The sequence below is a fragment of the Abramis brama genome (genome assembly GCF_963993115.1).
Source record: "Abramis brama genome assembly, chromosome: 1".
In the NCBI taxonomy this organism is placed as follows: domain Eukaryota; kingdom Metazoa; phylum Chordata; class Actinopteri; order Cypriniformes; family Leuciscidae; genus Abramis; species Abramis brama.
In genome coordinates, this window is record NC_139963.1 from 22,905,457 (window position 1) to 22,928,576 (window position 23,120).

Below are 23,120 nucleotides of genomic sequence, written 5' to 3' on the forward strand. Positions count from 1 at the left end.
TGTGTTCTCTGATTCTCAGAAATTCTGAAGAAGCCAATGAAACTGCTGTCTGAGGATGGGACGGCTCCCAGGGTAAACAAGCATTCGAGAGTCATGCAGGTGTGTCATGTTGCAAACAGAGTAGAATGGTCTGCATTATTCACAGTTCATCTATGGACTTGTTTACATGGAGACAACACAGGAATAAATCAAGCAACCGACAGTGACACAACTCATCTGAACAGACAGAAATACAGCGTGGAATACCATGATAGTCGACCAGTTTCACCAGCTAACAGCATAGTAACGCTCATCCACCACTACCAATACTAAACAAACAATACTAAACAACCCAAGGCCACCATGGGAATCTGTCGAAAGTCTGTAAATTCTACATAATGTGCCACTTTTTGCCACAGGCAACTTTGTAGCGCGATAATTACCAGAAAATGAAGATTTATCTAAACAAATTGCAAACCAGTTTCGCTCAAGCAGAAATCCACAAAGAAAGTGAACCAGCAGGGGTGCTGGAAAGGGGTGATGCGAGGTGATGTGGGGGGCATCAGGCATCGCAGCTGTATCTGCAGTCTCCGCAGTCGAGGCCTTGAACAGATTTAATGGAGAGCCTGAAATCAAAGAGTCCACACATCTTCAAAAAGAGCCCTGCCCGTTTGTTCTCGCTGCTTTTCAAAGAATCCCCTGCTTCACTTCTTACTTTGATTCACACAGTCAAAATAATTGGCCAGAGTCTGCTCGCCTTTCACCGTTGATGTGAAGGGCTTTAAGTTGACAGTTCAGAGCAAGTACTATAAGGCTTGTTGGTCTGTCTGGAAGCAAACAGCTAAGGGAGGCCATGTGACTTCATACGTATATATTACCATTCAAAGGTTTTTTGTTTTGGTTTAACTTTTCAAAAGCATTTTCAAATAATCTTACCGACCCCAAACTTTTTAATAGTAGTGTGTGTGTGTAATAAAAAATAAAAATAATTAAATAGAAAAAGACAAAATACAGACATGCTATAAATAATAGATATTAGATACATTATATTAAACATATTTATCTCCCTATATATCGGTCTCACTGCTTGTAAAGATATTTATGGCCATTGTATTTTTACATATATATTTTAATTCACCCACTACTGCCAAGTGTGGCAAGAACTTATTTTAGGATCCAGTATGCGAGTCATTTTAAGAGCAAATCTGACTCATTAATAAAAGAAAAAAGCGGTTTAATTTAGTTATTATGCAAAGAATGTACTACCTCCACTACTGCAGATCTGCTTATTACTACTAGAGACTATATTTACAAAATGGCTAATGACTTAATGTTGCACAGAACTTTCTCTTTGTTTTTAGGCTTGAGAATGGAAGTGGTTATAAATTGTGCCACTGTTGCCGCTGAAAGGAAGGGGAATTTTTGGCATTGTGGTGACACAGCTTCCTGTGTTCAGTTTGGAAAATGTTGAGCGGAAGGTCGCTCAGATGGGAATAGCACAAATAATTGAAATGGATCAACCCTTAGCCACAATTACCCAGCCAGCAGCGTTATAGTGATAACAGGAAAATGATACATCTCGGCTGTTGTTCAGCCGAAGTCAGTTCAGTGTTGATTCAGTTCCATTGTAAAGATCATCAATTATTAAATTAGTTCATTTAATCTATAAAGAAGTTCTGCATAAAATTAGGTAATTGTCCAGCTCATACAGCAGTGTCAGTATAGTCCAGGGCTCAAAATTAACTTTTTTACTTGGTAGCACTGGTGGCGACAAGTGACTTAAATGTATTTGTTATTGAATCATTAATTCAAGAGATTCGTTCAAAAAACACTGATTCATTCATTAATGAAACAAGCAAAGTATTTATTATGATATTAATCATATATTGCTATATAAAACTAAATAAGCTATGTATTAATATTAATAAAAAAAATAAAAAAAACATCCTCACCATCAGCATTGGTGTGTTCCACCTCTTTAGGTGACAGCTTACAAAAGAAATCTGTCAACATTCGTTTCATCTTCTCTCTTAGGAGCCGATCACACCAAACACGTTTTTCAGGTTCGATCACACAGAATGAGCAGTGCGCTGCGTTTTTTATGTTGCTAGGCAACCACTGAAACAGCTGTCCTGTCAGTCAAGTAAACGTCAAATCAGCCTTTTAAATTTTGCGCGGTAGTCAGCTCCCTGTCACGTGACAACGGAGCGCAGTGTAGGGGGGAGAGGAAGTGATTAACAGCTAATATTAACCAATCTAAAATCTGCTTTAAAGTTAAGAACGTAAGGATGAAGTTTGATTGTAACGTTGGATAGAATGATGGTCCGGCCACCACGTATCAGCACACATATGGTACACACTGTGCAGTAATTTGCGAACGTTTTGTAATGAAATGAAAACAGGTCGCACCACAATCATTATTTGCACTCGCACAAATGCTCTCAAAATGGTCACAATTTCGAGCCTTGAAAGTCAGATCAATAATATTGTTGAATATTAAGTGTCCCCAACTAAGCAAGCCAGAGGTGACAGTCACAAGGAACCCAAACTCCATCAAGTGACGGAAAGGAGAAGAAAAACCTTGGAAGAAACCAGGCTCAGTCGGAGAGCAGTTCTCCTCTGGCCAACAAACAAAGATATGGTCTAATATGGTTTCCTATTCATTGAAGGTTAAAAACATTTTCTGATCAGACTGCCAACCCTACGGAGTTGGCGACCGCAGCGCTCACATTAGGTGACAGGAAGTAGAGGAGATGGGAGGCTGTAATGTAATTGGGCAGGACGGGCTTATTCTGTTCCAGCTATCCCAGTCGGGTTAGTGGTCCTGAAACCCATTCTGCATGTGGCAGCGCTCCAGTCTACTCTCTCTCAGCTGCTGTGAGGGAACGCAGCCCACTTCCCACTCTAACTGTCAGGGAAATTATGGATCCTGGCAGCACCTTTAGAATACAAATCAGGAGGAAACCAAAGAGTTGGCCGATTGCTGCTTTTCAGAGGTGATGCCATGCAGGGTCGATCTGAGGAACACTGTACCACCTGCTGTTTTACATACCAACACGAACACACAGGTAATTTATTTATAAAGCACATAGTTGACCAATGTGCTGTACAATTCGTAAACATCTGCAAAGAGCATATACACAAAATACTATTATACAACATATACATCTAACTACTAACTAACTAGAGTTAGTCATCTAACTATGACTAACTATAGTCATACTTCATGTAACTATACATCTAGCACTCTGGTAGACTGTTCCAGAGCTTCGGAGCCAACACTGAAAAAGCACCATCACCCGAAAGTTTATATCTAGACCTCGGGACAGTCAGGAGTTTTACCATGGATTTACCATAAATAGATAAAGGACCTCAATCAATACAGGGGGACCCAGATACATTAGGGATTGCAAACACAATCTCAGTTTTGCATTCATTTAGATGCAAAAAAAAATAATTGACAGCCAACCAATATTCTTTATAACCCCTACTAAACGCTGCCTGTAAGTGCTTAGAAGCTTCTGTCACCTCTCTATCACTGATAATGTTTGGTTTTCACATTTCCACAGCTTTCTTCAAATTCCAAAGATTTCAATAAGACTGTACATGCCACTCAAGTACATTCTACAACTGATCCCTGAACCAAGTTTAAGTAGATTTGGGATGGCTGTCTGGCAGGAAAGAGATTATATATATATATATATATATATATATATATATATAGACGATATAAAACCGAAATCGCGATACTCAGAGCCACGAACCTGTGTCGCGGTGTGAGAAGGCAGAATCGCAACACACCCCTTCCAACTCCCAGAGTTATCCTTCCCGTCCAGATCTAATGCTACCACATCTTCAAATTACTATTAGTAGTATTTGAAGTTAACATTATAAAATACGTAGACCTACACCACAAAACTAGTTGAGGATAAAGTATTTAAAATTGGGCAATTCCAGCGTTATGGACGTGACATTTGCAGTCAAAACTTGAAATATAAATTCTCAGAAAATGCATTTAATACCAATATATTGAAACTTCTGTTTATATATCCATACTCCCTTAATAAAGGAGTCCAGACATTAGAAAAATATAAGTCTACAAATGCATTATATATTTAATATGAGGGAAATACACATGCGTTACGGACGTGACAAAAAATGTTTAACTTTTAGGTGGCAAAATATTTTTTAGTAATTCTGAGAATTACACTGTGCAAACCAAAAGTAATACTACCCACCGGATGAAGAAGGGTTGGCTCTCCACAGAACAAAAAATATTTATTTTATTTTATTTTTCGTGTTCACATTTATGAGGAAAAAACAATGTTACGGACGTGTCAGTTCCCGGTTATGGACGTGAGTGCTCTGAAAGCGGCACTAAAAGACTGCTTTAAAACTTTCACAGAGACCTCAAACAGAAAGCACAAAGCCTTTCTTTAAAGTGAATTTCGTTTTGTATTAATTGTATGTTAATTTTAATCAATGTTTCATCAACCAATTACCTGGATTTAATAAATAAGTAGTAAATATAGCAGACAATAGATAATCACAACACGGAGGCGCCGACGCGTGAACTGGAGCTCATCTCATAAATGAACCGAAACTCAGCATACTTGCCTCACAGACCTGAGAAATATATCTATTGTCTACAGAAAGCTTGAAATCTCTACTTTTAAACAGAACAATTCAAAACGAAACAAAATTATGTAGTCCGTATGAAATGTGCATTTCTCTCTGGTGCATTCACTACTGCGAAGATCGCGAGTCAGCATCGTCAACTTCATCTTTGCAGCCGACACCGACACAGAAAACACTTGTTTATTAATAAACAATTAAAATGTCTCCTTGCTATATTTTACATATTCATAATCATTACTTTTGCCGGTTCTTTGTGACAGCTTTTAGGTGCTTTATTGGCAGTGCCACCCACGTTACATGAATGTTATAGCTTTGGCTATTTATTTATTTTACTTAGGTATTAATATCCCCTATATATATATTGTGGCGGGAGGAGCAAACGACAGACACAGTGGGAGTGGTGTCAAGCCTCGGAGAATAATTTATTAAATTAAATAAACAAAAAATGTCCAAAAATGGGGAAATAAAGTGTAGAAATAAAAGGGGATCTGGTGTCCTCGTTGTGCCAGGGAATCGTGAAGGAAGGGTAGTGAAGAGATGGGATGGGTCCAGGTAAGGGGGCGGTGTCCGGCGGTCGCACGCGCTTCTCTCTCTCCTTGGTCTGAGGCGCGAGGGGGCGGCAGCTTCGGCATCGCGGCTAGTCCTCTTCTACAGGCCCCGACAACGGAGGGGAATAGCGGCCCGGCATCCTAGCCCGTCAGCGGCGTCACGCATGTTCTCCGTTCGGACCGCGGGTCCGGCGACTCACAGCTCCGGCGGCGTGGGAATCCCTCCCACTCCCTTACTGGACCCTTGAGGACACCGGTGTGCATGCACAGGGAAGAGACCGGTCTCTCGAGGAGAGGCGCGCTCAACATTTAACAGCGGCGGTGATGAGGCTTAATTTTTGTCAGGTGTGCCTCATCACACGCCGCCAATTCTCCTCTGCAGCGCCCCTCCTCTTCAACCACATCCACTCCAGTCGGGAACCTGGCGAAGGGCGGCGAATTAAGGGACAGGGTGGCGCTGATTACAAGGGGGAGGTAGACATCCGTCACAATATATATATATATATATATATATATATATATATATATATATATATATATATATATATATATAGACACACACACACACATACATATTTATATATACATGCATACACGCACATACACACACACACACAAGATTCTTGATATTAGTATATGTATTTAAATAATACCCATAGTAATGGTGGACAGACTCAAAAAAGAAGGGGAGGAAGGACTGAATATGCCGTTTTATCCACTGTGGTGAAATCTTAAGGTTGAGTGCAAATATGCCAGCCATGGCAATTCTGAGAGGCGATAACGACGGTATTCAAATGTAACACTCTAATTAATGCTTCACTAAGCGACAGTAGAACGTTGCATAGCAACAGCAGAATCATCAGGCTCGTGGAAAATGGTGGGGGTAAGAGTGAGAGCATTTGAGGGGCTCGGTCAGGATGAATAGACAGATTAGAAACCAGAATGAGATGGACCATTAGCTCCTCCACACCATGTACTATTATTGCCTTCACATGCATTAATTTGTGACTTTGGGAAGCTCTTTTTTTGCTAAAGTCTCTTAAAAAGCATGTTTACACCTGTCCTCGGAGACCAATTGACTGCTGAGGAGTCTTAGTGTTGTTATATGATAGCTTGTGTCTCACCGCTTCCCTTTCTGTTCCTCCACTGTCTTGCTATTTGACATTATAAAATTCATACTCTCATCATTATGAAGCACCCAGGAGTGATTTTATGGATGGTTTCCTGTCCTACACTTGAATCTCACAAAACCTGTCAAGATTCATATTACAGTCCAAAAAAAACTGCATCAATGTTTTATATATTTATAAAGAACATTATGCCTATTGTATTTGCATTTTCATGACAACTAGGTCTATGGAAGTAAAATAATGCCAAATGTTTTTGAAACAAAAAAGCCTGTTGAATTGCACTACTTGGAAAAAAATATATACATTGCATTAACCCTGCTTGCATTTTAATGCATTGTATTTTTAAGGTCTTGCATTTTTATGGGCTGAAATTCAGCACGGTTGAATATTTAAGCTGTGAATATTTCAATTCAAAACATTTCAAACACATTTTCATTATTAAAAATTGAATAATCCATATTCACCTTTCATATTTCACTTCCAAAATATTCAAACTGTTTAAAAATACAACCTATAATATTCAACAGGCAATTTTCAGTCCATTTTATTTCGCTTTGCAACTTCACTTCCACAAATTCAGTGGTTCAGATTCAACAGAAAATTCTACGTTGACATCCAGGAACTGCACGAAAAGCAGTAGATTACCGAGCATACTCTAACTGTTGCTGGTCTGGTCACCCGCTTGTGAGGTCGACTAACAGCAGATTAAGAGCAAGCCATGCTCATAAAAACTCATGTCAGCAATGTAAGTGTATTTGTGATTATTATGACGGCTTTTTTCTGTTAAATTCAGTATCTTCACGGTTACTTTTCCTGTGTAGCCTACATGCATCTTTCTCTATCGTGAACGAGATTATGTTATTCCCCGATGCGGATGTACAGATCCAATGTTACATTTGAGGTTGACATACTGTATATTTCTCTTGGTTGTTTAGTTGCCTTAACATTTTTTGTTTCAAAAACATTTGGCATTATTTTACTTCCATATAAGTCACTTTTCCACCCTGTAAGTTCTCATTACCTTGATGTGTCTGGACTTTTTTTGTAATTCTCATTATTCTCAATGATGATTCTCTTTAGTAAAATATATGTAATATAATGATTTATATAATAAAAAATAAAAAAAACAGCATATGACAGTAGAACAAATACTAACGCACGCAAATTAGGCAAATGTGCTAAATTCTCACATTGCAAGGACATTTTAAACCCTGGGATTAGGTGAAGGAAAGCAAAGAGAAGGTGTTCTGTTTGGTAAGCAGTTTTAGAGGTTAAAACATTTCTCTAGCTTCCTTGTGAACACAAACTCACACACACAATTTTTTTTTTTTAAATCTTTTTTCCTTGGGATCTGATTTCAGAGTGATGGGCAAAAATAACCTGGTCAGGTGCTGCACTCGATTTCTCATGAATAATCCAGAGACAGGCAGAAATCAACAGACTCAAAGGGACACTGATGCACTGCTGAGATGAAAATAGCTATTTTAAGAAACAGAGATGATTAAATTATCTTTGGAAATGTAATGACCATCCAGTATCTGCTCAGAATAGATGCAAAACCGAAAGTCTCCTCGTTTGTTTTAGAAAAAAATTATGGACAGTAGAATACACAATGAAGTTAACACTATTATTGTACATTGTAAAGTTAAAGTGCCGAACCCACAAAAACAAATTCCTTATAAGAGCAATCTTCGCCATCAAACTTCAGCTCAATACACTTAAAAGGGCATTTTTATGTGCTATTGTATATATGTGTAATATTCAAGTGCCAAACAATGGATGTTGATCCAAAGATAATTGAGAATTAACATGTAATCAAATACTTAATAACAAAACAAAAAATTTAGGGTTAGTTCACCCAAAAATGAAAATCCTGTCATCATTTACTCACCCTCATTTTGTTCTAAACCCGTAAAGGCCCCGATATACTTCAAGTGAAATCGAGGAACGAACTGATGTGATGTCATTTCGAACAAAATCAGGCCAAAACAAACTTCGTTTGGAGTTCGTTTTGGGAGTTCAAAACAGCTTGCCGGAAAAGTTCGCTATGGCTGGTAAACTACCATTAATTCAGTTAAATTTTTATTAATTTGTACTATCATTGGTCCATGGCGATTACATAATAGGCAGGTGTGCCGCCTTCTTTCATATGAATTTTTCATATTTTTCTCCTGCTCAGTCTGTCGAGGTCAGATGTCCGCGAGTGAAAACATGAACACACTGGAGAGCTGTGTGGGCTGCGTCGTCGCTGCTTACTCATTTCTAACCTCGTTTTACCCTAAACCGAAGAACGAAAAAGAACTTCGCCGTGAGTATATCGGGGCCTTAAGTCTTTCGTTCATCTTCAGAACATGAAGATATTTTAATGAAATCTGAGAGATTTCCGTCCCTCCACTGACAGCTACGCAACTATCACTTTGATGCTTCAAAAAGTTCAAGAGATTGTAAAACCAAATTTTCTGAAGAGAAACGATTGCTTTATATGATGAACTGAACATACTGAATTTAGGTTTTTATTCATAGTGTATGACAATAACTGTACTGTTAATAAGCCTCTCTTGATCCGACGGTCCGTGGGCCGGGACACAAAAATGTGGAAGTATAATCTGTAGTTTTCACGAAAGCCCTAAAGCTGTCAAAAGTCAAAACAGACTTTTGGTGACAAATAAATGGGAATTTCTCGGTCCGGTGAATAAACATTGAGAATGAATAAACATTGTTAATTTACATATAGTACTGACATTATAAAAATACAGAGCAGGTTGAAAATAAGCAGTTACACTTTAAGGAGGTACAAAATAAGGTTGTTCACTCTCTCACACTCAAAGGTTTTGAGTGCTTTTTGATCAGGCATTCTTCTTCTCCCTGAAATGGAAGAAAGCGAAGGCATCGTCTTATCTTTACGATGGAGTACAGCGCAGGGATTCTCCAACACTGATGCAAGAGCAACTCAAACCTATTCCTTCATGATAATCAGAGCATTAAGAAAATGGACCAGAAAGACATCAGCGTATAAGGGTAAACACCTCCAACACTGTCCAAAGGGGCAGTAGTGAAAGTGCGCAGCTGGCAGGGCATTAAAAAAAGCTCACACGGACTTCCTTTACGTCTTCTGTGAGATCTCAGAGCGTAGCTGCCGCTGGATCGGACACACAACGGCAGGATTTCCTCCTTTGGTCAGGAGTCTGTGCGCTCATTTATTTCCCTAATAAAGCCTCAGATTTAGACACATAGAAAAAGGCAGACAAGACTCAGATCTGAACCAAATACCCGATTAACTGATTAAGCTTCTTTTGTGGATGAAAGATAATGCACGCGTGGCCCGTTTCCATCTGCTGTTTTACTTTGTTAGCGTGCACAATCATCAGAGAAGGGCAAACAGTGAAATTAGCAGGCATGACTGCCGGTTAAAAGTTTGTAAGAATTTTTTTTATGTTTTTTGAAAGAAGTCTCTTATGCTCAACCAAGGCTGCATTTATTTGATCAAAAATACAATAAAAACAGAATTATAGCGAAATACTATTACAATCTAAAAGTAATAGTAAAAGTAATTACTTCTATTTTAAAATGTAATTTATTCCTGTGATGACAAAGCTGAGTTTTCAGCATCATAATCATAATTGTTCCCAACTCTTGGCCAGTAGTGTATACTGAAACCAAACAGTGGCCTGGTTCTAGTTCAGTAACATTCTTGTGGGTTCATTGTTCACCCACTTTCAGTCTATTGTGCTTTTTCCCTCCAGTCATCCTTCCCACAATGCACTGGTAAAAGGCTGAGGCCTCGACTCGCTTAAAAGAACGCCCGAGGGTAGGTGTTCCTCGCAAAAACCCGCTCGGCAGACGGCCTCGGAGATGCAGGAAAGATTTAGGGCGATCAGTCACCCAGCAATTAACAATACAGAGATACAGAGGGAGAAACCAGCAAATGGACACACATCAGAATCAATGAATCACGCTGGCCAGACTGACCTAGATTCTCTTTCCAAGCAGTCCTCCTCCTCCTCCTTGTGCTACTTAGAACGGCCATCAATAACGTCGGTGCGCCTCTTTAGTACTAAACAATGGACGTTTGGCTCTGAGGAGCACCAGTGGGGGTTTGAAAGAAGACAGGCAGAAGATGTGTGGAGAAACCACGCAAACTCAAGACTGTTCATTTCGGTCTGGTAAAACAGTCGAGATAATGCACGACGGGGAACGGACCTGCAGGAGATGCGTGCCGATGCAACGGGTCAAGAATGTTACGCTACTCTACGCTATGTAAACACAACAGAGGATAGAGTTACATCAAGATGAATGTTATTGTTAAGTGCTGGCAGAAAAAGTACAGTCAGGGCCAAATACATCACCTACATAATCAAAGCTGAATGCATGATTTATGATTGTTCATGCCATCTTGATCATATTCTGTAAATGAGTAAGATGAGTGAAACTTTGGGGGTGGAATCCAGTCACACTATGTTGAGGCAATGCAACCCGTTATATACTTTTAAGCCGTTTGTCTTCCAAAAAGGTCACGTATAGTGCAGAAAAGTATCATATTATTATTGGCTCATTGTATACAACCAAAGAAAAATAACACTTGATTTGCTGTGATTTGGCATTTTAAATAAGCCTCTTTTTCATGTATCACATAAAAGAACAGGATAAAAAGATGCATATTTTTTTATTTTGAAACAAGTTATTGGATTACTGGACTACAGAGAGTGCAGCAGTCAGGTCCTCAAGTAAAAAAAACACTTTCATTTCCTTCATAGAGAAACAGACTTCTAACATATAAACTTGCAAAACAGACCTACAACGAGCTTTGAGGTTGTTCCATGAAGATATACCTTTCTGTAAAAGCCACAAGACAGTGTGATATGAACTTTTGTTTAAATTATTTAAAAGCCCAATTTTCTTGTGTGTATGCTAAAATAGTTATCATTATTGGTAAGAAAATGCCTTAAGAGTCGCTGTTAACATGGGAACGAGAACCACACCAAAAGAGCTCAGCAATGAATGCCCAATTGGCAAAATCATTGCAACTGACATAAAATGAGCAGACACTCTAAATTCTCAAAGAACTTGTTTAAATTCAACAGTTGAATTCACATGCAGAATATAAAAATGTACCCTATTTTTTTTTTTAATTACTTTATTTGGAAAGATTCATAAGCTGCATAGTTTGTTGTCTCACAAAAGATGTTAAGTGCAAATCCCTATAAAGAAAATTAATGGGGAAAATCCTTCCAAAATAAAAAGTCTGCTGAAAAAGTGCATGACTACAAAAGTAATGAAGTAGTGATGCACCGATCATGATTTTTCATGTCCAATTCTGATTTTCTTTGGCAAATTTTTAAGCAAATTGTCTGATTCCGATACCAGCTTCTGATTTTTTCTTTGTTTAAGCAAATGTATTTGTTGATTACTTTCTCTATAACGCCAAATTTTATTGGATCAAGATTAAAATGCAGTGGTTGCCTTAACTTTTAAATGGCTACCTACACACATACGTACGTGTGTGTGTGTGTGTGTGTGTGTGTGTGTGTGTGTGTGTGTGTGTGTGTCCATTTAAAATTGAAGGCAACCACTGCATTTTAATCTTGATCCAATATGTATATATATATATATATATATATATATGCATGAGTGGTTGTTTTTTATTTGAATTAGATTGAATAAAGTTATGTTTATAAGTGAAATTGTACAGAGGTAAGAGGAAAAGAAAATGCCATTGAAACTTTTCTGAAGACAGTCAGATCCTTCAGAGATACATTCATATAAACCCCCACTCCCAATTCAATAATTATATTTGCCTCTCCTCTTTGCGTCCCGTTTCTGACCTGTGTTAACGTCCTGATTACAGACTCTATAATATTTCCCACACAAATGACTTTTGGGAAATGACTGCACTGCAGTTTGTGTGCAAGTCCGGAATAGAGAGATCAGCCAAAATAAAACAAAAATAACAGCCGTGAGCCAATCATGTGTTTGGAGCAAAAACCATCCAGTTCCGATTTAATGCCAGTCTCTATAATGAACTATAAATCTATGTATTTGCAGCAGTCAGATATGGAAATACTGCTGTACTGAATCAGAATGAAAAAAAAAAAAAAAAAACATACTAGACCGTACACCAGACCACCAGACCACAAGTAATTCTCCAATCAGAATGGGAGATTGATAGTCCCTATCTACAGTCCAAGACACAAGTCACAATCAAGCTGGAAGACATGATTAGTGTTTCCAGGGCGACAGGGCGAGCCACCACTTGTCCTCTTCCTTTAAAGGGATAGTTCACCCAAAAATGAAAATGCTGTCATCATTTACTCTTCCTCAAGTTGTTCCAAACCTGTATGACTTACTTTCTTCTGCTGAACACAAAAGAAGATATTTTGAAGAAAGTCGGTAACCAAACGACTGATGGACCCCATTGACTTCCATAGTAGGAAAAAAAATTACTATTGAAGTCAATGGGGACCAGCAACTGTTTAATTACCAACCTTCTTTAAAATATCTTCTTTTGTGTTCAGCAGAAGAAAGAAAGTCATACAGGTTTGGAACAACTTGAGGAAGAGTAAATGATGACAGCATTTTCATTTTGGGGTGAACTATCCCTTTAACACAGCAGGTTTTCAGAAAGGGGTGGTGGGGTTCTGTGCTGATTTGTAAGTAGCATCTGGCTCCAAGTTACTACATGACCCCCGGTCAGGTATCAGGTGGCCACAATAAGACATCGAGTGTCTGAAACTGAGCCCAAAACCCCAAAAAGCTGAATCACAACAAAAACAGGTGGGAAAAAAACAGATGGAAACCATGACGATCCATTAATCACTGACATTAATCAAAAAAGCTAATATAAAATATACAAAAAAAGAAATAAATCTAAATATATAAATACTAAGGAAGAAATGTTCTGTATTCTGATGTACACTATATATTTTTTTATTTTACAATACACAAATGTCATAAAAGTAAACTAATTAAATAAAAATATTGAAATAAAATAGTAATACTGAAATCAGGCCCCTAATTAAGTGTATTAAATAGGATCTGTCCTGTATAACGAATTCTGTATAATCCATATTTCTCTGAGGATTACATTATTGTTTTCTTTTTAATATCTGTCTCATGCTGGAAAAAACAATATTGAATTACTCTAAGATTGTAAAATTGCTCAGAGATGGTAGAAATTTCCATGAGGAAATGCAATACAAACAGTGCTGGTGTTAACTAAAAAACATTTCATTTCTTACATAAAATATAAACAGCATGACATGAAGGATTTAACCAACGGTGACACGTGAAATTGCATATTAAAACATGTCACACTATATTACGATTCATACAGTGCAGCTAAAGTATCCTGCACCATCAGGGACACTTTATCAGAGCTAATAACGTGGAAGGCAGAAAAAGCTGACCTTCTGACACCCTTCAGAAAAGCTATCTGTTCTTCTTTGCCTGAGTGAAAACTGACCATTTACAATGTACAACTGAACCACAGCTAATTATGCAATATAAACTGTCATTACACACACATATTTTAGACTTTATACTTTTCATTTATAATTATGTTCATTATAGTCATGAGTGAAAAGAGAAAACATGCCCCAGACAGTGTATGTGTATGTATATGTATATGTATGTATATATATATATATATATATATATATATATATATATGTATATATATTAGTGCTGTAGCGGTGCGTCGATGACGTCGACGTCATATTTTTTGCGTCGACGCTTCTTTATTTTTTACCATTCCCGGAGGTACAGCTCGCCACACACACACGTGTTATTCTGTCATGTTTTCTCCCTTTCTTTCCAAACCGCGACAAACGCCAGTCTCCTTTCTCTGCAGAATGTGATAAATCCGCTCAACCAATCACAGCGCACCATTCCACGCATTGTAAACAGTAACGGTGGCGCTTTGAATACACCCGGCATCCTAGTTTTCCTTATCTACTTTGCACTTTTTGATCAACAAACAACAACAAAAAATTATACATTTGACGGCATTGATGAACCTGTGGTGATTTCTGCCGTAGGGAAGAAACGTAAGCCATCGAAATCTAATCATTTACGTGAGGAGATTAAGAAGATGAGGCACGCGGGAGGAAGAGAAATGCCGACTTGGACGACAGCATCAAACTTATGTCGAATGCTGACACGTTAACCCCAGGGGCTCTTTTAAAAAACTTTCAATTCTTGTACTCAAAGTCAACGAAAACCGAGCAGGACCATTTTACAGCTGATCGCCGTAAACAAATTTCAGAAGGTATTTCTTAGCGATGGCTGATTGAATGTAGCCTATGTTTAGTCCAGTAACGTTACGTGTCTGTATATAAGATTAGTAATTTATTGACCGAGTTCAGAGGCTGTCATGTGGATCAACTTACTTTGTTGTGTATTTTCAACAGTTTCAATATGAAAAATAACTTTTATATTGATTCAATGGATTAATTGCATTTTTTTTAAAAACGTGTCATGAATTTATTGCATTTTTGGGGAAAAATAATCTGTTTTTATAATAAATCTTTGAAAATCAAAATCTGGATTTGAATTATTTATGTTATTATAACCTAAAGATGCTATGTGAAAGTTTGAAACAGAAAATAGTGGTTTTCATCTTGCCACTTTCTTGGTAAAGAAAACACATTTTTTACTCAAATTAATCAAAATGGATTTATCACGTTTATACTATATTATTCAGAAGTAAACATTGTAGCTGACAGTGTGTTTATGTCAGAATGTTTATTTTTTAAACCACAACCTTCTAAGTGCTTCTTTTACTGATATATTTAACAATATCTTTTGCATTTCTCATCCAAACAACGTCAAACTTGGCACTGCACTTACTCGTGCCCAGACAGCTGTCGAGTTTGAAATCCATCGGAGTAACGGTTTGACAGAGATATGCGAATAACAGACAGGATAATTAATTCAAATTAGTCGTTAGTTTAGTCGACTAATCGATAAAATAATCGCCCGACTAATCGTTTAATAAATAATCGTTTACCCCAGCCCTAATATATATATATATATATATATATATATATATATATATATATATATATATATATATATATATATATATATATTAGTGTTGTCAAAAGACCCGGTACTTCGGTACCAAGTCGGTACTAATTTTTTTTTAAACGTCATGGTACCAGGTTTTCTCAAACCCGGTACTTGATGCGCGTGCATGCCCGAAGCGCGTGCAGTTGCGTCCTCTTCATAAAAGCGCTGATGGCGATCGGCGGTGCTGCTGCTGATGTGGTGCTGATGTTTTTGCGCGTGCAGATACGTTATTTCAAATGGCGCGCGGGAAGCGCGCTCATAATAGAAGCGGCGCGCTCGCTTTTCCATGCGCGTTCATGGATGCATAGCAACGACAGACGCCACGGGAGTACAAACGCTTGTGCGAACTGCGCTCTCCATGACGACGAGGAAGTGTGACATAGGCCTATTAATTGATTTCTAGCCCTTGCATTAGCTTTACTACTAGATATATTTATGGAGATGAGAAATAAAAAGCCGTCATTAATATCAGTCCGTCAGAAAAGCAGTTATAGTCTTATTCTTGGCTGGATAACTCTTAGCAGGTTTAAAAAGCCCTTTTAAAGTTAAATATGAATACAGTTTTGGATTAAATAAAAGTATAGTCAAGTCAAATAAAACATATTTTATCTCCTGTATAGTTTGGTAATGCTACAATAAGATACCATTCATTAACATCACTTAATGCGTTATCTAACATAACACATTGAGTGAACAATATATTTTTACAACATTAATTAATGTTTGTGAATGTTATTTAATACAAACACTTGATTGGTCATGTTTGTTCACTTCATTCATTGTGCATTAAATAATGTTAACAGAAATAATGTTAACTTTTGATTTTAAAAATGTATTTTTAAATTAACCCCTAAAGGAGAATAATTGCGACAGTATATAACTATTGTTTTTTTGTTAGGTCATTTTATCTAATGTTATCTAACAAATGGAATCTTATTGTAAAGTGTTTTTAATACTACAGTTTCCATCTTTGTAACTGTGATATACACTTTAATATAATTATGTAAATTTAATCTAAATTAAGCTTTGGTACCGAGAACCGTGGATTTTCACTGGTATCGGTACCGAATACTGAAATTTTGGTACCGTGACAACACTAATATATATATATATATATAGACATGCCATCAACCACCATTTGTATTCATCAAACTCTCATCCTTATAGTGTAGAAATGATCTTTTTGTGTTGTGCATCCATTTACTGCACAGAGAGAGCCCATTATGATTGAAACATTTCTCAGAGACACATGCAATAACACAAATCCTTGTCAATGTGACAGGGGTGTCGGCTTAATGAATATATATGAGGTCCTTTATGGCCTGAACGTGTGTAATCCCAGGGTTAAACAAATTCCCCCTGTGGCCGTCCACTCCCATGAGGCCTCTTGGTGGCATGAGCTGTCAATCAATCAGACTAGTCAACAAATCCCCTGTGGTGCTGGCTGACTTTTACACACACACACACACACACACACACAGAGAGAGTGGCATGTTCACACTTGATTAAAACGAATCCCGGTGTGATTGCTCAGTTAGTGCAGTTAATTTGAATGAGTGTGAACGCTGCCATCCGAACCCTGGTGTGCACAAAACAAGTGAACGGAGTCCCACCTTTTCAGGGGTCGCAGTCCGCATCCAAACGAACTCTCGTGTGGTTCCACTGAAATATGAACGCAACAGGGACCTAAACATCTAAACAAACCAAAAAGATGCAAGATGTCACAAGATGCAACCCTAAAAAAGACAGAATGTTCAAGCATAATGGGTTCTTCTCATCATAGGGTCTACGTTGCCCATTAAGGTCCTTGCACACTGAGTCCGAAATTTTCATATGCGTTTTGTCGTATTAGTCATTCGGTGGCTCTGAATTGTCAAAACACCTCTCAAAATGTTAGCTACAGATGCAGAAAAAGCAGAAAATATAACCCAATCCGAATATTTTTATGACAGACGAAAATTTCGGATGCAGTGTGTAAACGTGATTAACACAATGTGAGGTCGTATTTATTTTTTAACGTGCGAAAATTTCGGACGAGAAAGGACAAGGACTGCAACAGATCTTCATTTGTGTATGTAAAGGAGGAATTCCTGCCGCAGTTTTGAGTCTTTTACACATTTCACAACCTCTTCATGAGTTCTCAGCTGGTAAAAATACCACATGTACACACATTCAACAAGCGTGATTTTCGGCAAGTTGTCGCAAAAGACGTTTTTTGTTTTGTATTTTTAGGTTGTGTTAAAAACGACAGTGTGAATGCCAAGCAAACCAGGACTAAGTGTATAATTTTCTCTTTTTTTTTGGTCCGGACTAAAAGAAATGAAAGAACCAAGAGAACCGAACTACAAGTGTAAACACCCTTAAATGACCAGCCAATGACTGTGAAACAAGGGTGAAAGTGAGATTGTGCTGTAAACCTGTACACAAGTGTGTGCTGTATATGCCACAATGGACCTCCACTGTTTCATATACAGCACACTTACACACACACACGTACATAAACGATAGATGGTTTATTTATTGGCAGAGCGGCATGATAGATGACAAAGATGCGATTGAGTTTTAGAAAAACAAGCAAAAAGGAAAATGAGACTAAACTAAAGTCTGAAGAAGCTTTTCAGCTAAATAAACAATTATAGCATAAACTCAGTTTTCACTCCCAGCACTTATGAACTGCTACAACATTATGGGAAACTAAATGTCCACATCACTGTTGCTACAGATATGAACATTGGAACGATTCCTTGGCAAATTGAAATAAATATATAAAATCAATATTAATATTTAAAAACTATACTACTTCATTGTTTATTTTTTTTGTTGGAGAGTTACACCACCTAGGCTAGATATTTCTGACATTAAGCCAAACAAAAAAATGCTGAATATATAATTCAGAAATTTAAACTAAATGTATTCAAGTCGAGGCCTGTATTAATTAAATTTTTAATGTATTTTCAAAAGATACGGACAGAAAAAAAAATTAGCGTCACAGCAATATTGATTTAAGGAGTTCAGTACCATACTGCATTTGAAGATAAAAATAACTAAATAACATGCATAATAAATGCAGAATTAGTTCCAGGCATCAAGAGACATGTTAGTGGGGATCAAAGCCAGAATAACCATACTCAAGTTATTTAGATTTACTATGAAATAAAGTGTGAATTCTGTGAAAGAGCTTAGAATAACAAAAGCCACTAGTCAATCATACTGCACTGCACTACTGTATCAGAGCTCCAGAAAATGCCTTCTGACTTACTGGATAAAATGTCCTATCCTTTTTAAAAAGGTCTTATCCAACTTGCTTAAGGGAAACATAAATAAGCTTTAAGTCAACTAAAAATTCAAAATTATTTTAACCAACACATTTTTTTAAATCAAAATGTAATAACTTGCTCTGCCCCTTAAACAACTCTTCTTTTTGGCTCACATCACCAAGCAATTCCAGCAAACACCGACCAAGCTTGTGTATTCTTATGCTAATTAAGTTAGCATTCAAAGTACTAGTATTCTAATAGAGCACCATTTCAAATGTGTTCCATTTTACTCTAAAGAACTTTACACTGAGGCAGCTCGGGCAGGCCCGCAGAGTGTATACTAAACGTTTTACTCTCAATACGAAAAACAGGCTCATTAGCCTGGTTAAAGGTCAACCTAAGCAGCGAGACACACCATACGAATGTTATGAGGTGTCAAACCATTCCCTCATTAAGGAAAAACGTGTGTTTCAAAGAAAGGGAATAACAAGCGGTAGTAGAGTCAGCTGCGACAGAACTCATACCTTAGAGTCAACATGGTAATCACTGCCGAGTTCCACATCCAGAGCAAATCTAGACGTGCAAAACCGCCAGATAATTAACATAAAAAAATAGCGCCTTTTAAAACTTACTGCCAAGCTTTAGTGTGTTTTAAGCACTACCTTGAAGTATATTTAATAATGTGGGATTAAGGAGTAACTTATTGATCAAAAACTCAATCAAAAACTTAAAAAAAAAAAAACCCTTAGGAGAAGCTCAAACAATTTGAAGGCCCTTTTCCATCTAAACACACTACAGACCCTTTTTACCCGAACTAGTAACTATTAGCAGGCAATTAAAGACATATTAAAAGCTATTAAAAATCCCACTTTGCACCCTGAAAAGAAATACTAGACCACTAAAGGAAAAAAAATAAAAATAAAAATTGACTTTCAACAATATTATGACCCCTATTTATGATTTCCTGCCCAATCTGGTCCCCCAAGTGTGTGTCCAACCTGTGTGTGCTTGGTTTAAGGTTTACTTAGCTATATTTCGGGGAGGAAACCCCAGAAGTAAGATAAATATAGGGCTGGGTTCAGAGTTCGATACATTATGGTATCGAGGCAATTCGGTCGGTGCCTGCAGAGTATCAAAAAATGTCTTGTCATTCGGTACCAAATTTCGAAGCGTCCCAACACCCATTGATGGAAAAGATGTGGAAAAGATGTGGAAAAGATCAAAAGTGTGGCTACATTTCACCAGGCTCAATGCCAGCAGCGCGCGATACAATATTTGCAACAAGATAATTACTGCCAAGACCGGCAACACGAGAAATCCGATGAAGCACTTGACAGCGCACGGAATAAACTTAAGAGCAGAAAGTTGCTCCGTCTTCGACTGTAAGAAGAACTGCAGCTCGTCACAAATGAAACGTATAGGCTACTTGCCTCACAGACATGAGAAATAGGCATATAGAAAGCTTGAAATGTCTACTTTTAAACAAACCAATTTGAATCGAAAACAAATACTCTGATTATGTGATTTAAATGATAGTTGCGTTTATCTCTATAGGTGCGCGCATTCACTAGATTGCGGATATGACGAGTCAGCAACGTCATCTTCATCTTTGCAGCCAACACTGACTCAGAAAACACTAGTTTATTAATAAACAATAAAAATGTCTCCTTGCTATTCTTTCCTGACACATTCATAATCATTAGGCAACTTTTGCCAGTACAGGAAGCTTCACACGTGCGCTTGAGAGCGAGGCATATATTCCACCCCCCAGTGGCCTATATAAGTCATTGAGTCTGTAAAAAAAAAAAAAAAAGTCAAACTAAAAAAAAAAAAAAAATTGTACAAAAGTTTCTGTTTTAGGTAATATGTAATATAATCTTGTTAAAACAGATTTCATAAAATTGGTATTGAAAAAAAGCATCGTTCAGGAACCGGTATCAAAGTCAAGGTACCCAGCCCTAGCTAAATATGACAAAACCTTACTTACATTTTCCCCCCTAAAAATGCATATAAAAAGATATTTTATAGTCACAGGGTTAGTTTTAGTTTATAGTAAATATAAATAGCTGTATAATAAACAATAGTCTAGATAGCAAAGTAAATGTGAGACAGAGAGAGAAAAAAAAGAAAGAGAAGGGCCAGGCTGTTACATAAATCTGACTAAAGTATCCCTGTAATGATAATTGCAGGTGCGTAAAGACACTGAAAGTACCATTAGTAAGGGTTAAGGTTCAGGTCAAGGTCAAAAGGTCAAATCTTATTAAAAAAGGGACATGTAGTGTGGTGGTTAGCCATCCACATATTAGTGTCCAGAGATACTAGTGATTTACATACACAGCAATGGTTCATTTCATGAAACCGATTTACAATTTGTCAGCCATTAAGGGTCAAGATTTACAATGACATCTAATGCAATGCGCCATGCTAACTCAACAGTGATCATCCTTTAGCTTGAGAAAACATCTGCGAGAAACACCTAAATTTAGAAGTGTATGATAATTAAACAATCTTTCTTATAAAAGGCAAAAGTTGTTTTAAAAATTAAATAAAACCAATACGATACATACAACGAATTAAAAAACAAAACAAAACAAAAACAAAACAAAACCACAATAAAAAATAATAATAATAATAATACAATAAAAATTAGGGTCTTTTAAAATATTATTCTAACCAGCCACATGGCTGTGTGATACTTAAACACTCATTATTATTACAATTCTGTTTGGTGGTGTAGAAACGACACCATAGAGATTTAAAATCTAACTTACTTTAACAAAATAGCAAGACCAAGGTCAAAGGTTTGGATTCCTCCTGAGAAACAACTATGATAAATCACCTATCATGCTGATTATCATATGGTGCTTCACATTAACCCATCAGCATGAACATCATCTACGTTTTTACCCAAGTTTGACACTGTCGCTAAAACGTCCTCCACGTGCCCTGTGCACGCCTGGCACTTGTGGTATTTTAGGAAAGGTAATATAACCCATGCAGCGGGTGTGCGCGGTCCCTGTGGAGCAACACACTCCCCTCCGCTCCGTCAGGCAGACACAGCCAGACAGCAGTTTCTGAAAGAGGACCGAGCGTGTGCAGAGTTTAACATTACAGGCGTAGTCACCTGACCAAGGGCAGATGACGGGCAAGAGGAGACTAACTGAATGTCAGGATTACAGCTGCAATCATTCATTCACACAGCCGTTTTAAATGAAACCGTAACGGTCAAGCACACCAATTATCAAGAACAAGACTTGAAGACTTCAGAGTTTGTCGAATTCAAATTATTACGTTCTATAAACATTATAAAGCGCTCCAAAAACCCAATTTCGTCAAAAAGCTTTGATTGTGCCTGTGTTGAAATACAAGCCTTTGTCAGTTTTAATCATGGGCTTTTCCAGCACTAACATGACAACGCAGTTGAGACGTTACCGAGAAGATGGCAACGAGGGAATCAGAAAAGCCACGGATTGTGACTAAGACCCCTACGGTGACGACACCCACTCAGAACTCCTCCGTGGTTATGATGTGGGGCCAAACAAATCTGACTCAATGTAAACAACATGGCTGAATGTTTGCTGTTTACAGACAATAATCATGAGAACATACTTCCTTCCCTTCTGTGCTTATGTGAAGAAAGCATCAGTATTTTCAAGGCACTGACAAGGGAATATACATGTTCCTTACGGTTCAAAAGTTTGGAGAATTGATTAATTGATTAAAAAAAATACAGCAAATGCAAGAATTTTCTGTCATCTTTGCAGGACTGTGATATGAAGAGTGTGCAAAGTAACATTTTAGCAATCGTGTGAAAGTGAATAGCACATAACCGGCACAATCCCGGTATAAACATGAATATCTATGGGTTCAATATGCGTCGCATGACTAAATTACGTCATCGTTTTCAAACACCCCCGTTTCCAAAGTCCACAACGCGAAAACGGCGTATTCAAATGTATCCACTTTGGAGAGCGTTTTCGTTGACAGCGTCTCATTGTGGATGGAAGGCCAAAATGGAGAGAAAAAGAGGAGTTTTCAAACGAAAACGTATTAGTGTGGACAAGGCCTAATGCATTAACTAACATTAACTAATGGGACCTTATTGTAAAACACTGCCTCAAATAAATGCTGTTTTTTGGACTTTCTATTCATCATCCTGAAAAAATGTACGTTTCATGGTTTCTACAAAAATGCAGCACAACAGTTTTCTACATTGATAATAAGAATTATTTCTTGAGCAGCAAATCAGCATATTAGAATGATTTCTGAAGGATCATGTGACACTGAAGACTGGAGTAATGATGCTGAAAATTCAGCTTTGACATCACAGAAATAAATTAAATTTTAAAATAGATTAAAATAGACAACAGCTATTTTAAATAATATTTCATAATAATTACTCTTTTTGTATTTTGATCAAATAAATGCAGCCTTGGTAAACAGCCTTCTTTTTAAAAAAAATTGCCAACCCCAAACTTGTGAACGGTACTAGTGTATTAATA

The 23,120-nt window shown here is 37.4% G+C and overlaps 1 protein-coding gene across 2 annotated transcripts in view; it reads right to left on the reverse strand.

The window, feature by feature from the left end:
• tanc2a (tetratricopeptide repeat, ankyrin repeat and coiled-coil containing 2a) overlaps window positions 1-23,120 on the reverse strand; it is a 158,011-nt gene that overhangs the window by 95,828 nt on the left and 39,063 nt on the right. The window contains exon 3 of one of the 2 annotated variants that reach the window (XM_084114625.1): window positions 16,975-17,055. The exons of the other annotated variant lie outside the window; for it this stretch is intronic. The gene's annotated coding sequence lies outside the window, so the exon portion shown is untranslated. The remainder of the gene's footprint in view (window positions 1-16,974; window positions 17,056-23,120) is intronic. 2 annotated transcript variants of the gene reach the window in all.